The sequence below is a fragment of the Alosa pseudoharengus genome, unplaced genomic scaffold, assembly GCF_046254945.1.
Source record: "Alosa pseudoharengus isolate Yale_2024_CS ecotype anadromous, Long Island Sound unplaced genomic scaffold, YU_APseudo_1.1 YU_APseudo_1.1_scf_16, whole genome shotgun sequence".
Lineage (NCBI taxonomy): Eukaryota > Metazoa > Chordata > Actinopteri > Clupeiformes > Clupeidae > Alosa > Alosa pseudoharengus.
The window spans coordinates 33,946,548-33,958,489 of record NW_027468630.1 but is presented as its reverse complement, the minus strand read 5'-3'; positions in this window follow the sequence as shown (position 1 = coordinate 33,958,489).

Below are 11,942 nucleotides of genomic sequence, written 5' to 3'. Positions count from 1 at the left end.
GCTCTGCTCCCCCATTTATACAGGGACCAGTGTCTCATAAACTGCATCAGTAAAGCTCACTTTTGGGGGAAACCGAATAAATACGGCCCTTTAAAAGCAGTCATGACCTATAAACTAAAGGCACTTATGGACAATACAGTCAAATGGACCGGCTGTGACTCAGCAAATGCAACTGGAACCAGGAGGCAAAGTGAATGTGAAGTCTAGATGGTTGAGGTTGTTGCACTTCCTTTTTAAAGCTGGCCCGTGCCCTGCTGTGCATTAAAACAAGGACTTTTACTCATGATAGAGACACATATAAATGGATTCACATTTTCAGCAGGAGTTTATGTATTAATAAACTGATAGTCTGATCAAGTGGAGTATGGGGATGTAGCCGAAGGCAGAAAATTGCTTATGTAAGACACTGTTCTCATGTTGGCTCATGCAGTGCTATCTTCAAGTGAACAGAGAGCACATTTTTGTGACTTTCGCAGACATGTATTGATGCTTTTTTGCAGCACAAAGAAGCTGGAAATTTACTCAAATCTTTTTTTGTTCAGGTCGAGCAACCAGCTTGAGCAAAGCCATGTACCAGTAGCTACCAAGAGACGGAGAATATGCAATAAAATGATGAAGCACAGTTAAAGGGCACCAATCGTAGGAGAGAGGTATCTGCTTTGGCACTATGCACAGTATGTATTAAATAACCCTGTCAGTATTTCTTTGTTTACCAATATTTAGCTTTTTAGGATATGATACATGGGAAAATTCAGTGGGTAAATAGATCCCTTAGTAAGGAATCCAATCCTCAAAAGAGAATAATATGAGGCCCAAATCAAAGCTAAAAGCAGAATTAATATACCGATATAATGAATATGTGGCTTCATATTAATGTAAATTGATCAAGGAGTATGTCAAATGTGAGAATAGCCAAACAATTCCAACCTTACAGAACTTGGTCTGTTGTGCTACCTATTCCTAGTTACTATGAATAAAATGTGGGAATAAAATAATTAAAATAACTGCATAATTTAATAAAACATTTAATTAAAACAAGTGCATGATTTAGTTAAAAGGATACACATGCTTTCAATATAAAAAAAATGTTCTTGCTATGGACATTCCCGGGCTCCATACATTACTCCATAATGAAAATGTTTTTAGTTGGTACGTACGAAGGCTCATTGTGGATGGAAAATTCTTTCTTATATTTCTAAATCTAACTTAAGCCATTTAGTTGTTTTTAGATCACATTATATTATATATATTGCTGCCATGGAAACATGAACAATGTTGAGAGTACAGTATCTGGAGTAAGGAGAGTCCATGACTTGACTAAGTGTGTCTGGGGGTGCTAAGGATGTCATGTAGCGTGACTTTCAGGGAATTCGGCATTTTTATTACTGGACAAGGCCACCGTCACAAAATCTTTGTGATGGTGCAGAAGCTGTCTGTTGTTTTAACCTGCACATTTTTTAAGCTGTTTATCATGTCGCCACACTGCTGGCATGAGAAATCACTGATCTAAAATAGATGATCTGATGCAGTCTGCTCCTTTAAATATAAGGGCACATACATATGCGTCAGTCCTGTTATTGAATCCTCCTTTTCTCTATTCTACCTCCAATCCTACCCCCCCCCCATCTCTCTCTCTCTCTCTCTCTCTCTCTCTCTCTGTCAGTCACTCACTCACTTTTGTCCCCTCTCTCAATGTCCCTCACCTGCTGTGTTTCAGAAAATGTTGGGTATTGCAGGGAGATCCCTATCAGAACAGGTTTTGAACTGACTGCAGATGGAGGATGTGTTTGGAATGACAATGAGCAGTTGGCTCACAGTTCCAATACTGGCTCATTGAGACTGTTCCCTGGATTTACCTTCCAACGGCCCCATCACCATGCACCTGTGTGACCACTGTTGCTCTGATTATGGAGCCGTTATAAATCGATGCTTCACATTTGGAAAGACCTTGAGCACAAAGCACAGGCTCACCTGTTTGTGCAGTTAGGTAGAAACGGTCTCGCCAGAGTTATGTATTTTTACTTAAGTATTTTATGTCCAAAAAGAAAAATAATCAATAGGTACTTAGGATTTTAATAAATAATGAAAACAGAATAAAGTGGGCCTTATGGGGAGAATCGTGGGCAGTGGTGCAGGTGCGTCTCAGAGGGGGTCACTGATTTTACACTTCTCAGAGGAGGCCTGCACTGGACCTTACTCCCCCAGAGTGATGTATGACTTTGGCCCTGCTGAGGACTTCGGGAGAGTGTGGGTTAATGATGTTAGGAAATTGGGACAAACGGGGATAAAAAAGGGGGGGGGGGCAATTTTTTTTAGCTCGAAGGACATAAAGCGCCACCCGTCATTACCCACTGTTACTCTGCAGAATGTCGTGTGGGCTCCGCGGTGCTCTGAAATATGTGTTGGCTTAAATGTTCTTTAGTGAGAGCTATTGTTTAGGTATTTTAGAACATGACTGACCTCTTTTTTCCAACAAGGTTTTGTAAAATACACTGTTAGTGTGTAATAAGCCGTTAAGCGCATTAGTGACAATCAGCTGTGGAAATAGCAGTTTTTTTGTTGAATTAGCCCTGACGACTTTGCTCCTATGAAATGTGAATGATGCTCTTGCTTGTGACAGGGGTTGGCCAAATATAGGTGTACCCTTAGGCACATTCTAGCAAGGGGCTTTGCCACTTAGGAGTTCTCTTTTGGTTGGCTGTTGACGTCAATTCTAATCCCAAATGTAAACAGTTCTTTTAGGGCATGCATTTTTTATAACTTCACTAATCACAGTCGTTAACTTTAATCTCGCGGGTCTTTGTGCGGTTGTCTTAGCAATTCCCTCAACCTGAAAGTGGATGGATGAGTCAAGATGAGATTACCATGCACACAAAAAAATCTGTTACTCACCATACTGTACAGCACAGCCACTCTCATCTCTCCATCTCTCATGCTGTTGAAGGATATAAAGATGCTGGCCATTATTTTTCATTTTTTCCTGATGTACATTGCCTAATCCACTTGAAGCCCTGGGAAGTCATTACCCTTCCATTGTTTAAAAAGGACAAAGAGACATGAAACATGGCTGGACACACAAGCTCCTGGGGGAGACTATTGTAGTCACGCTTATAAATTACAAAGCACACTGAGTCTGTGTCACTAGAGCATTGATATACAGCGACTGTGATTAGCCTTTGACCACTTAGCTACATATTAGATTAAAAGCAGCTGCTAACAATTACTTTACCCCCTTAAGAACACTATTGGTTCACTGAAATAATGCCTTAATAAGCCTGGCCCCCCTAATCTAATTCTATGCAGAACAAAAATGGTTCTGAAAATGGTACAGTCAATAAATCAATTACATTTCATATGTGAGTTTCTACAGCCTATAAAACCTGCAGTGTGCACTGCTGCTGTTGTGCAGGGTAGCCTGCTTTATAGTAAACTGTTCAGAATTGCTCTCAGAAGCATTTTACTTGGCATCTTTTATGGTCTTTGTTAAAATGACAGTTATATTGGACTGCAGCGTATTACTCATTTGCCTAAAGAAATAGTCTGTGGGGCTTCCTAATCCTGGGGGGATCAGGCTGTTTGACCATGTGCCATTAAAATTCAATAGCATTTAGTCATTACATTTACATGGCCAGAAACTGAATCTCAGCCAGGTCATGTAGGTTGATAGTAAGCACAATCTGTATCAAGTTAAAGTCAAAAACTATCCCACAATTTTTCAACTCTCTACAAAAACAATTTCTTTCTAGTTCATCATTCTCGCAAGGCACTGCAGGTGATATTGAAACCCATATAATAAAAGGAATCGATGATTAACAAGTTATATCCTGTTTTGTATTTTGTTTTGGCTGTGGGATGTTATTGACTCCATTGCCTTTGATTTCTGAAGGCTGGCTCTGCAGTCCCAGGCAGCCCTGCATCTATGGCTGGAGAGTTAGCAAAGGTTCGGTGCTTCCTCAGGGAGAAGAAATGAGGACACTCCGTCACTATCAGCCCAAGCCTGAAAGCAGTTTAATCACCACTGCACAGTCAGCAAGTCTAAGACAATCATAAAAATATAGAGAGCTGTATGTACTAAAAGGGAGAGGTCAACAAATAGCGTTCATGAATATGAGCGGTACATCTTTCCCTATATGATTGTACAGAGGGGGGGTCATGGTCACCGCATGCTTTAATATCTGCTGATACTATTTCTGTCCACAGTAGCAGGGCATGCATGAGTAAAAATAGCACATCAGAGACCCATGTACAAAATCTTAAAATGATAAGGAAATGTGAATTTTATGGTGAGTACTGTTTTTAATTGTTATTTTGGAATATGAGTCTTTAAAGTGTGTGGCTTTCTGGATGCATATTTACATTTTGGGTCACTTATGCGTGCTTACAGTACAACGTTCGCAAAAGTCTGTGTGTCTGATTCTGTAGGATCATATGCAGCACACATTGAGGAATTGTTCACTTGTAATTTGGCTTTTTGTGGTTGCTGTTCTATGAGTTGCACATAGACATAAGTGCCTCTGTTTAATCACGGAGTCCTGTCGGCACTGGACCACTGGTCAGACAATGACCAGTGTTGGCTATGATTAAACACTGTGTCAAGGTCATATTCATGTTCAACCTCACCATTCAGCTTTGCTGTGCTCTAAGTTGGAGTCAACGAAGTAATATTTCACATCAGTTATATTGCATTGTGAAGACTGGACGAATAGAGTGGTGTGATGGACATCTCCTTTTTAAAACTTTGAAAGCTTTTATTATTGACTTCAAAGTGTTGTTCAGCAGAGTGAGTCCCAGAACAGAAAACAGCACGCAGCTCTTATGTGTGTTCAGTGATAACACAGCTTCCTTTCAGTAGAAGGTTGCTGTAGAGTGTTGAGGCCTGTTGGCGTAAAGGCAAGATCAGACAGGAGGCGGTTTGCCATTTGTAACAAGTGTGGTGCGCCATGTTTTAATAAAAACATGAATGACGTCGGACGCTTTTTTGTTTGGAAATGTAACTTTTTTTCAATTCGCGGTGCTCAGGGTGCCTTTGGAAAAACGGCAGGCAAAATGCTTACTGCCAATACAAAACAACAGAAAAAATACCTCTAGTCACAAAGGCAAAGGGGACAAACTTTGAACTGTGAACATGCACCCTGTTTTCTATTGGGAACTCAAAATAGACGAGTTGCTGATCTTGTCCATCATTCCGTCACAGCAGTGTGTGACTGCATTGTTTGAAAAGTAAGGCATTCACTTGGCACTTTGATTTTATGCAAGGACATGGATGGATATTGAAGGACAAAGATGCCAGAGACCTCAGCATTTCACCTTAAGGAAAACCCAGTGAAACAGTGATTAGAAGTGACTCTGACAGTGCCAGTTATTTTACCCTCACACCAAAATAACTCAAAACATGGCAGTATCAGTAAAGCTGAATGTGCAGTATTAAACATGATTCACAGCTGCAGCATTAGACCCTGGAGAGAAAGTGAACAGTAAGGATGGCGTGACAAGTCTACCATCCGTTTTTCTCCTCACATATGCAGAGACCTGTATGGGGGAATATGAAAATACACAGCAGGCTATATATCACCTTACAGACAACTCCCAAGAGCAAAAAACAAATAGCAAAAATAGCAACCTTTTAAAGTACAGATAAAGTACACTTTGAACCAGCTTCAAGAAATGTACCATATATTAGACTACCTTTCTTGTTCTTTCCATTAATTTAAAAAGAGTAGAAATAGTCTCTCAATCAGGCTCAAGCTGAATTAGTGTAAATACCTCTCCATCCTTATAAGGTGTGACTAAATTAAAATCACACGCTATGTTAAAAACAAAAAATCTGAGAGCCATTTGGTGTTACTATTAATATGCTGTCGATTCACCCCGAGCACTTATGACTGTCTGTCTCATTGAAAGCATTGTGACAGGCCACGTCTTTCTATAAATTCTAGTGCAGCAGTACTCACCACAACACTCCTAGGGTGTGATTTAATCCTTACTTAAATCATAACACAGCAAATTTGTATTGATCCATGCAGCATGCAGAGCATAAGATGTGGCTGTCTATAGTTTATATTCTGGGCAGCAACACATAATGAGGAGCAAAATGTTTGGTGAGCATACATCAAACAAAGAGTGAATTTAAAAGACTAAACTTGATTTTACATACTTTAATGTAAAATAGAATAATGTCACACTGATTTGCAATGCTGCAAATGATTTAAGGGACGTGCATTCCATACTCCACATGACTTCACGGTTAACAAGGACAACATAAACAATATGTGGAGGGCATGGGTGTAAACATCTATGTATTGCTCACATTTTTTATCTGGTGCCCTGAGGGAGGAATCACAGCAGCAAGTGATCATAGGGCACAATAGACCTCAGTACATAAAGCTATACCACACGTCCAGTCACTGCAATTCAATGCAAGCTTGTTGAAATGAACATGTCAAGGACAGCCAAGGTAATCCATAACTCATTTATGCCATCTTGCCTGTAACAAAGATTGTGAGCAATAGGTAGGCACACTAGACATTTTGATGGCTTAGTGCATGTTGCTATTTTGTGCTACGTATTTATTCTACATGTCGACAGTACTGGAAGACTGCCTGATGGTGGTGGTCATGGAAGTGGAGCTTTCATGGCAGTGGAGCCCCTAGCTGTATTATACTGTTTAGCATTTCACATCATGTTTTATTGCACTGGCATTATACTGTCCATCTGTCCATCCATCCATCCATCCATCCATCCATCTATAATTGCACTGAACTCAACACACAGCTTTGCCTTTGGTTCTTCTGACATTTATCTGACATTTGTGGGTAGGGATAGACACCTACACACTGAAATGCTATTGGTAGGCCTATCTAATCTCATCAAACGATGGGCAAGGGTGAACAAAAACACTAACCAGACAGGGAGCAACATATAGCACATGGACTGGTTAGGGAAATAACTGTGGATCTCTGAAACCGAATAATGACGGTTGCCACGCTCTTCACGTTGAATGATCCTATCGTTCTACCTATCCTCAAGACTTTTTAAATTAAAAAATCAATGTGACTGAAGTTTGGCTCACCTACACTTGGGTAAACATCTCTTTCTCTTGTCTGGATTGCCTCAGCCTGAAAGATCCACAGTTATGGTCGTAACACACATCTTCTTTGACCTCACTCAGACGTCACCATTGTCTTCACCTTGAATGACTCACCTGTAGGATCATGAGGAACAGAAGGCTCCATGCCTTCACTCAAGGGGAGTAGGGGGCCACAGCTGCTGCTGCTGAAATCACACCTAACAACCTCTAAAATTAAGCCATTTTCAGCCGCCTGCCGAGACAAAACTGTTCCAGCAAGGTTAAAAGTTTCATGACTCTCTGAAGCGTAAGTGAAGCTGTCATTATGAGAAAGTTCAGGCACAGACCCACAAACAAGCATCCCTAAGGCTTATATGTGATTGATGAACCTCGTATTCTGCACAACCTGACTGCGATTTGAGGCACAGACTAGCCAGTCATCTAAATAAGGCAGTGACATTAAATTGGGATATTTGAAGGGGGTGTGCAGTAGATCTAATCTGACTCTCGCCAGATGAATTTCGTTCCGCCTAGCTCCACTCATCCATCTGGGACCAATCCATTGGAGTGTTGCTTCAGAAGGCTGGTCCTAATCAAAAAATGCTTGCATATGATTGAATAAGCCACTTGTCCGTCATCTATTGACGTGCTACTTCAACCACTCACATCGAAGCCAACCCGTGACGCTGATAACATGGTGCATTCAGAGCACCTCGGAATGACAAGGACTGCCCCCATGGCTACTTTGTTTTTCCAACAGCAAGTGTTCATGTGCTTTGCCATCGGAATGTGTGACAAACACGGATGCCACAACAAAGGTTAAAACATACACTCACTAATCCTAAACAAACAACTGTATTTGCTTAAAATATAGTGTAAGATGCTCGTGAAAGAAAGATATGCAGCTTTCAAGTGACAAAAACGGCAAATTCCCAAGTTCACATTAAAACTGTTGGACATGAAAGGCCACATGGACTACAAACGAACTACAACGTGACAACAAAAGTGATGACGAGCGCTTAACTGGGCAACTCTGTTAGCAAAATCTAGCCCCAGTTTCCGACCTCTGACTCACACATTAAGTGACGTGAATGACGCGGAATGATTTTTTTTTCACTCGGAGAAAGGTTTTTCCGAAGCCCATGAACGCTAGGACAGTCTCACAGTCGCGGAAGAGGTCCCAGATGGATGTGAGTGAAGCTAGGCGGAGCTAGGCGGAGCTAAGCGGAACGAAATTCATCTGGCGAGAGTCAGGTTACAGTAGATCAACAAGTGAGTTGGAAAATACATGTAAAGTCGGAAGATTTTGCGGTACCTGAAGGAGCTCATTCCAGTTTTAGTAGGCTATGTCAAGCTAGCCTAATGCCATGAACAGGTTTAACGAGACCAGATTTGGATATCCTCTAGAATGTCCATATGGATATTTTCATCAGGTAATGTCAAGTTAGCTGATTAGCAAGTTAATTAAGCTAACATTGAATGTTAGCTACCAGGCAAATTTGTCGTCAACATCAGGATGTTGGGGATAATTTAAGTTGATAATGTACAATGGACAATAGATTAACATAATTTGTTGAATCCATTGTTCAGTAACAAGATGAAACCCAACTGAGACTTAAGAGTATCTGAAATTGAGCGTCAACGTCAGTTCTGGCAGGCCAAGTAGTCAAGGCGTTGCTAACCGCTATGGGCGTCAGCTGATCAGCTGTCAACTCCCTTCGCACTCCCCTCGCACTCCCCTCGCTTCTAAATGGCTACATCCAAACAGGGCGCCTTATTTAAAGCTGCTTTAGTTATTCCTAACTGCTTGCTGCTCGCATTTATGCAACCCACCTCCTCCCCTGCTCCACCCTGTCGTGTATAACATGGCATAGGCTTTATGTCATAGTTGCCTGCTCTGTTCATATGGGGGAATAGTTAGCTCGCTCAGTGTTAAACTGTGTGAGCGCCCCCTAATGCTGCTGCTGTCCCCAGGCTCACTGCTCTTTCATGGTGCTCATGAAAGGTCTGGGGACCCCTCTGAACAGAGCCATACCGCCAAATTTAATTGGTAATATATTCAATAAAATTGCCTAAAGAATTTGTATTGCCTGTGTTGTTCTTGACTTAATGGACCTGACAGAACTTAACTTAACACCAAAGAGTTTTTTGCACCTTAAAATAATGTTTCCAAAATCGTTTCAGTGGTTCATCAACTCGTAACAGGGTGAACGGCACTTCTGCATTCGCCTCGCGGCCATCTATCGGCTATAACCGCACTATGTAAGTTTGCCAGATCGGGTAGCGGATCTGTAGTTCGATGGAATGAGACATAAGAAACTACAAATTTGACTTGCTTCTGAAGTCGCAATACATCGTACTTTCATAAAATCATGCAACATATTCTACGTTGTCTGTGGACATTGTTATTTGCAAAGCCGGTGCTGGATAAACAAATAGTGCGTTTGACAGGGGAAAAGTTCTTTGGTGTTGCTTTAAATCTTGAATGTAGGGGCGGTAACCTTAATGGTAGATGCCCATTCTTTTTGACAAAAAGCCTCAAGTTCCCATACATTCTTGGGTCATCCTGCATGAACTACATGCTTAAGATATCTGGCTCAATGATATTGAAGTCAGGAAACAATGATGGAACCTTCATTTATTTCTACTATAGCCACTTCACTAAGCCTATTTCTACTGTAGCTAGAGTAGCCTAGCTACTTGGCCTTGTGTGTCGGATCACTGTCATTTTAGAGTCATTCAAGTCAAAGTGCATCCCATGCGCAGGATGGAGTGTAAAATGTCTATCAGTATTTTTTGATAACATGCTCATCTTTCCATCAATTTGGACTAAATCTCCTGTGCCTTTGTAGCACACCCCACAAAACGATCACCTCCAAGAGAATTAGCCTACCTTCATGCTTCATAGTGGGGATGGTGCTTGTTGGAAGGCCTTGTTGACTCCTCTCCAAGCATTTAATTCATGGTTGTGACCATAACGTTTAATTTTAGTCTCATCACTCAATATGACTTTGTTCCTGAAGTTCTGAGGCTTTTCTATGTGCTTTTTGGAATAAACAGCATTATTGTGGATCTTGAAAGTCACACCACTTTCTTGCAATCAAGCCGGTACTTCAGCTGAAGTAGCTTGAGGCTGTCTTTGCATCCCAGCCAATTTCCCTGTCAGTTGAGGCTGAAATCTTTGTTGGTCTGTCTGACCCTGCCTTGGTTTCAACAGAACCAGTAATTCTCCACTTGTTTATCAGACTTTGAACACTACATTTTCAGCTTTTTAGATCCTGTCCTTATTTAAACGTATATATCCTTATGCTCAACTTATATTTCTTGAAAATATTTTGACAGTTGTTTTGCTTTCCCCATGGCTCAGTAGCCAGCAAAGTCAGTGCAGCCCTGGGTGAAATGTGCAGCGGTCTAACAAGAGCTACGGAACTCATTGACTATTTAGGCACTAGCCTAATTATAATCAAACATGCCATAGGTGTGGAAACTTACCGTTAATCACCAAATAACCTGGGTGTGTCAACTTGTTTGTATATTATCAGACCCAACATTAAAGGTTATGCAAACTTTTGATCACAGCCATTTGAATGATTCCAGTTATCATTATAACAGTATTTAAGTGATAATAAATGACCTCAACTGATCACTGTCCCCAAATAAAATGAAGGTTTCCTAAATCAACTATAATCCAATACCATACCATACCCATGGAGCAGCGGCGTAACAAACCAATGATGGGTGCGAGAGCGCTACGCGGGCCCCATGCCGACGACCTTTGGCCCAGGATGAATTAGCCCTGATACATGCAATACACATTAAGGGTGACTTCAATTGTTTAAATGCAAAGGGCCTGAGGCACCGAAGTAGTTTAGTAGTTACAGATTACAATTTCAAATAAAAAAACACACGACTACATAGGATCCATTACATGTGAAAACATTAAAAAATAATTTTATTAACAGCCTGCAGGCCAGGCTAATCTAATATTACTGCATTAACATCAACTCGCATGGAATTATGGGAACACTCAATGCGCCTCTTCAACCCTCTGCTGAAACTGCAAGCGTAGATTGCTTGCTTATAAACTCGCACTGCGCAGAAACAAAACTTAATGTAGCTTAACTTATTTAACCGTCCAGAAACCAAATAAAATCATTCATATGCATACAATCCCCAATTTGCGTGAATTAGGCCATTAGAAGAAGGCCATCTTACGAGCCTTTCGTTGTGCAAAATCGTCAAGGATGTTCCCAATATTTAATGCTCTGGCTCTCGTATTTTCAATGGACAGGATAGCTAATCCGGTATAGGTCTTAATAAGTTTGAGTTTGGAAAAAGATCGCTTAGCTGTTGCCACAGTCACAGGCAATGTCAGAAACAACATGAGTACACACTTTCCCGAATGTGGATGTTACACTGTCATAATCTACCACCAGCATTTTGGCAAGTTGAAAAATAGATGACTTCTGTGAAATCTCTGCTTTAAAGCAAGACCTGAATGAGAGGAGTTGTGTTGGGAATGTCGGTGCAATGTCCTTGCTATAATGGTCTGACAAACGTCTAGCCTTTTCAAGCAGTTTATCATCACCTGCGAGTTGAAGGGTCATAGGACGTAAAGACTCAAACACATGACAAGTTTCCCGCATACTTGCACATCTTTGGGAGAGCTGACTGATTATGATGTCCAGAGTTGCATTAAATACCTGCACTTTGAAGTATCTCTCTGCATCGGTTAAGCGCTCATCTTCCGATAGATCGTCAAAGTGACGCTTCACTCTCCGTGCTCTAACATTCTAAAGTTCTAAAAAAAAAAAAAAAAGGAGGCAGGGCGGGGGTAGCGACGGGCCCCGGGAGGTCACGGGCCCTGGTGCGACTG